Here is a 4,209-nt window from a genome sequence, read left to right on the forward strand (position 1 = left end):
GGAATTTTCAGTCTCCCCACTAAGCTCCCTGGTGGGCAGAGGGCTGGAGATCGAGTTCATTCACCCATGGCCAAGCCTAAGTAATGAGACCTACCTAAAAACCCAAAAGGCCAGGGACCCAGAGAGCCTCTGGTTGATGAACATGTGGTGGTATTGAAAGAGTGAAGCATGGAAGCTCTGCACCCCTTCCCACACAACTTGTCCTATACAACTCATGCATATGGCTATCTTGAGTTATATCCTATTATAAGAAACCAATGATAAAACCAGTAGGTAAAATTTTCTCTAAGTCCTGGGGCGCTTGGGTGGTTCAGTCAGTTGAGCATCCGACTGTTGGTTTCAGCTCAGGTCATGATCTCAGGGTGGTTAGATTGAGCTCTGAGTCCGGCTCCATGCTGAGTGGGGAGTCTGCTTGAGATTCTCTCTCTCCGTCTCCCTCTACCCCTCACCCCCCGTGCTCTCTCTCTCTCTTAAAAAAAAAAAAAACGTGAGCCAAAGATGGCTGCACTCAGGGTAGGTTGAGCAAAGGTTGGAGTGAGCCCCGTCGTGGTCGCCGAGGCCGGGTGGAGGCACCACCTGCTGTGAGGAGAGCATAAGTTACTCGCATCCCGGAAAAAAAGGTATCTATTATTGAAAAATATTTTAAGGCTCAAGATGGAAAATCATGAACCAAATGATACTGTCAAGGAAGACTTAATTTTCAATATCATAACCAGAAAAAATTAACCAACTCCCAGAAGCAGAAAGGAATCCGTTTGAACATGGATCAGCATATGTTGGACTTAATGCTGGTCTCTGTGGTCTAATAGTAAATAGTCTTTTTCGATGCATCCTAAATGTGACGCTGGTTTACCAATGGCAGTGATCCCATTTTTGACTGTGCACATATCTTACAAAGGTTTTATAAGTTTACCTTTGAATACGGGTGATTTGAATTGTGAAACCTGTACAATAACATGGGGTGGATTGGTTGGTCTCGTTTCTGGTGGTCTGCACCCTGTTATCTTGGCTATACCTGTGAATGGCGGCCTCACAGCCAGATATGAGTCAGCCCTGCTACCAAAGAAAGGAAACATCTTAACTTACTGGACTAGAATTTCTAAGCCTGTCTTTAGAAAGATGTCATTTCCCATTTTGCTCCAGACTATGTTTGCAGCATACCTTGGATCTAGACAATATAAGCTAATTATAAAGGCCCTTCAGTTACCTGAACCTGGCCTAGAAATTCAGTGACTGTTAAACAAATGTGTACACAAAAATAAAATTGTAATGTATGAAAAAAAACCAAAAACCAAAAAACACAAAAAACAACATAATTATTTAAAGGAAAATTTCTCTAGGTTCTGTGAAAGTTCTACCAAATTAATCAAAACCAAGGAGGGGTCATGGGAACCTCTGATCTATAGCTGATGGGTCAGATAATTGACATCTAACAGTGGGGGCAGCCCTGTAGACTGAGCCCCTAACCTATGAGATCTGATGCTATCTCCAGGTATATAGTGTCAGAATTTCATTGAGTTGTAGGACACCCAACTGATACTGGAGATTTGCTTAGTGGTATGGAAAAACACACACACAATGGAATTGGTATTAGAATCATAATCACCAATTACTTTTTTCAAGTATCATAATGGGTGATCCCCAATCAACTTGATCTAATCATTTAAAGAGACAGATTTCTATACATAAACCTATACATTTGTAAAGTCAAAATAACTCATTGAAAAGTTACAATTTTTTTTTTAAGATTTTATTTATTTATTTGACAGAGAGAGACACAGCAAGAGAGGGAACACAAGCAGGGGGAGTGGGAGAGGGAGGAGCAGGCTTCCCACCCAGCAGGGAGCCTGATGTGGAGCTGGATCCCGGGACCCTGGGATCATGACCTGAGCCGAAGGCAGATGCTTAACGACTGAGCCACCCAGGCGCCCCGAAAAGTTACAATTTTTTTAAAAAAGAGAAGTTACAATTTAAGTGATGTCATTTTGAGAAAAGAAAATAGTTGGTTTTTAACTAAGCTAATTCCTGGGGTTTTTTCTCATAAATATGCAAATAATTATCATCAAAATAATCAGTATAATTGACATGTATTGTCACAGTCTACTATACAACTGATTAAGAAACTCAGTCTTCAGGTGCCTGGGTGGCTCAGTCCGAGAAGCACCTGCCTTCGGCTCAGGCCATGATCCCAAGGTCCTGGGATTGAGTCCTGCGTCAGGCTCCCTGCTCGGCAGGGGAGTCTGCTTCTCCTTCTCCCACTGTCCCTGCTCGTGCTCTCCTTCATGCTCTCTCTCGTGCTCTGTCTCTCTCAAATAAATAAATGAAACCTTAAAAAAAAAAAAAGGAAGAAACTCAATCTTTAAGCTAATGACAAAAGACCCTATTTTCTCTTGTTAAAGGCTCTTAACTACTAAAATAATTCTTATCATTGAAGACTTTATCTCATGACATAAAAATTAAGATTCAACTCTAATCAGTCACCAAAAGAATGAAGCAGTGATTTTAATTTGAATCAATACACAGAATTCAGACTTTTTTTTTCCATAGGACTTTCTTGACCTGTCAAGTCAACCAAAGAAGGCATGCTGGGTTTTGCTGTATAAGATATAGCTTCAACCCAACGCAATTAAGTTGAAAAAACAAGCACCCAAACTGATTATTTACTAATCTTTACAAAAAAGTTCCAGCTGATTGCCTACGTTTTTCACTGTCCACTGACTGATTTTGTATGGTTTGAGCCAATGTAAGACTGAGCCTCATAAAAGCGAGTTTGAGGAAGTCCTCAGCTGATAAGCTCAGACATGGTTTTGGCGCCTAGCACAGCAGCAGCAACCACAGGGAAGGACTACTGTCATGACTGGGGTCTCTCTTCCAGGACCCCTCACTGCACCGTGAGCCAGGAGGACCCCAGCTCCTGGATGGAAAGTAAAAGTCAGTGACTAAGAGAATGGAAGGTCCTCAAGGCAAAGACTTAGTCACACTCAATGTCAACGTTGATGTGTCAGGATCCTTTCAATTCCAAATACCAACAAAATCATGTGAGAAAATAAAAGAGCAAGTGAGTAGTAATAGGAAAGTTATAACAGCCCCACCAGTGTGATCTTTTCTTCCACTGGAATCCGTGTGATATCTAACTTGGATGGTTAATATAACTATTTATAGATTCTGTATAAAGAATTGTGTGAGTTTACATGCACACATATAAATAAATACACAGTCACAATCACTCAGAATAAATAGAAATTCAAAACAAGAACCAGAGCATTCGTACTTTCATGTTTGTATAGTCTTTCATTAATTGGAGTGTTGGCAATAATGTTGAAAAAGTCATATGACCACCCAGGACTAGAAATATCAATGTTAATGACCTTTTTTCTTTCAGTGAATTTCTCAAGTATCAGCTTGTAATCACCAATCCCATCTGCTACTTACTAAAGACCTCAGAGTTGTATCAAAGGTCAAAACAGTGGTAAGTCATTGATTTTTATCAATGCTCAACAGATGGACCTAAAAGATGTGTAGTAGATTGCTATACAAAATCTGAAATGGAGCTCATACTTTCCAAACCCCCCTAAGTGGAAGAACCGTTGCACTTTAATATGACATCCAAACGGTTTACTGCTTACTTTCTAGAAAAGGACCTCATGGAGCACCTAGTCCACATTCATTAAAGTGAACTAAACTGAAGTAGATCGAATTAAATCATATTGAATATGTCAACAAGAAATGGTGAAAAACACATCCAGCTGTCTACCAGCAAAGAACTGCAGATTGCAATGTCAGCATAGAATGATTATTCAAGCCAGCAGCAAATCAACATTCCTAAGGTAAGAGAGGCAACAGGAACATTGTCCACCCAGAAATGTTTCCCTCAAAAATGTATCAGTCAGGATCCTTTCAATTCCAAATACCAAAAAACTTGAATCAAACTAGCTCAAGACCCAATCCCTATCCCCCCAAAAGTGGAATGGAAATTAGTGGTTTGCAACTCACCATAACTGGAAAGCCTAGCCATCCTGATTCATATACCCATCCCTGCTATTGAGTAGGAAAAGTGTGGTTCCACGTAAGGGAGGGATGGTGTGAATAACATACACATACAATATGCACAAACACACCGTTTGAGTGGTACACGTGAATCTAATTTCAAGTACAGCTAGATTGGCTTAAAAGGACTCAAAATGGCAGAGCTGTCTCTCCACGTCTTGG

At 40.5% G+C, this 4,209-nt stretch overlaps 1 long non-coding RNA gene and 1 pseudogene across 1 annotated transcript; both read left to right on the forward strand.

Moving 5' to 3' along the window:
• Positions 1-518: 518 nt before the first annotated feature.
• Positions 519-1,600, forward strand: LOC123845323 (transmembrane protein 126A-like; annotated as a pseudogene).
• A 799-nt stretch (positions 1,601-2,399) lies between these two features.
• LOC129045842 (uncharacterized) lies at positions 2,400-3,821 on the forward strand. Its single transcript, XR_008506179.2, has 3 exons — positions 2,400-3,058; positions 3,383-3,469; positions 3,634-3,821. It is a non-coding gene; the product is annotated as an uncharacterized LOC129045842 (long non-coding RNA).
• Positions 3,822-4,209: the final 388 nt, after the last annotated feature.

Source organism: Mirounga angustirostris, unplaced genomic scaffold (genome assembly GCF_029215605.1).
Source record: "Mirounga angustirostris isolate CCGP_5_RB_7025 unplaced genomic scaffold, mMirAng1.0.hap1 SCAF_6, whole genome shotgun sequence".
NCBI lineage: Eukaryota > Metazoa > Chordata > Mammalia > Carnivora > Phocidae > Mirounga > Mirounga angustirostris.